The 1,468-nt window shown below is 31.2% G+C and overlaps 1 protein-coding gene across 2 annotated transcripts in view; it reads left to right on the plus strand.

Moving 5' to 3' along the window:
* LOC109349891 (importin subunit beta-1-like) overlaps window positions 1-514 on the plus strand; it is a 4,342-nt gene extending 3,828 nt beyond the window's left edge. For both annotated transcript variants that reach the window (XM_019590934.1, XM_019590935.1), the window contains exon 4: window positions 1-514. This exon is cut by the window's left edge and continues 1 nt beyond it. The gene's annotated coding sequence lies outside the window, so the exon portion shown is untranslated.

Raw genomic sequence — 1,468 nt, forward strand, 5'->3', positions numbered from 1 at the left:
GGGGTCTCAACTGCATAACCATGAGTCAAGGTCATCACCATTTTTGCGCACAGGTGTTTCAGTCCTTTGACTGTCTGCATTTGAAGTCAGCAACATGATGGAGTCTTCTTTTTTCATTTTGTTTTTCGTATTTATTTTTCTGCATTGCTATGGAAGAATTCGGTTGGTGAAGACCAATGTTTTCTGCTAACTTGGCAGAAAAATATGCTGTTTTTACAGGAGAAACAAAAGTAAAGTAAATTATCCCATGAAGAAGAACAAGGAAGGAGGTATCCCATGATATCTGCCAATGCTGTTTATATTTGGGAATTTTTATTGTTTTTTGTGGGTCGGGGCAGTCAAGGGGATACTTTGTCATTTTATTTTTGGGTCTTTTTTACTATTGGCTGTGGAGTGAAACAATCATCTTAAGTCCATCCATGTGTTTGAAATAGGTAATGCTACATATGTGTCTTTCCTTTTTATATTTACTGAAATCATTTTTGTGTCTATCGTATCAATCTTTTTAATTCACGATCATGTGTCTATGAATATGAGGCATTATTTATGATGATACTTTCTTTATTGAGGCTATCTCAATGTTTCCTCAGTTCGTTTGTTTGAAATATGTACGGCGGCAAAAATTAGATGCGGGTCACCTATGGTGCTTTTGTTGGAGAAGACCATTATGTGATTCAGAGTTTTATGCACCCAGATTGTATGCATTTTATACACTTATATCATTCATATTGAAATTCCATATATATTATATTCTTTTACAAAGAGAAAATTTATGTACGTGTATGTGTTTTATATATAGTCATTATATAATTTATCATTCATGACAAACCAATATTATGAAATCCAAATCGAACATCAAACTGGAAGAGGTCTACTAACAGTTAAATCGTTTGGTTTGATCGGGTAATTTCATACATAATTAATACTTTTTATCTATAAATATATAATTATATATAAAATTAAAATTTTATATTATTAATAAGCATATATAATTATATTGAAGTCTCTTCATAATTTTTTGGACTGGAGTATAACAAAATATTAGTGTAGTGTTCCATTTTTTTAATTTTTAAGTGAGCTGTCCAGTTTGCTTCCCGGATTAATTCGGTTTAACTGAGTTTAATATGGTCGAACCAAAATTTCTCATGTTCAAAGCGGTCCAACCCTCACAAGGTTAAAACGAAATTAGAGTCGTTTTCAAGTCCAGTCAACGGTCAGACCATCTAGTACGGTTTGGTTCTCATAACACTGTAATAAACCATCATTGTTTCTTTTTAAAAAAAAGTAATATAAATGAATGATAAACATTAATATTGCACCATGTACGAAACTAATACTCCCCCACTAGTCTTTGAGCAGGATTTTGCTTTTTTCTTATAAGTCACTTTGTATTTTTATGGAATATATGTTATTTTTTCACATATATTTCATGTAAGTAACATTAGGGTATCAGCTGTATAAATTTTTA

Source organism: Lupinus angustifolius, chromosome LG06, assembly GCF_001865875.1.
Source record: "Lupinus angustifolius cultivar Tanjil chromosome LG06, LupAngTanjil_v1.0, whole genome shotgun sequence".
In the NCBI taxonomy this organism is placed as follows: Eukaryota; Viridiplantae; Streptophyta; class Magnoliopsida; order Fabales; family Fabaceae; genus Lupinus; species Lupinus angustifolius.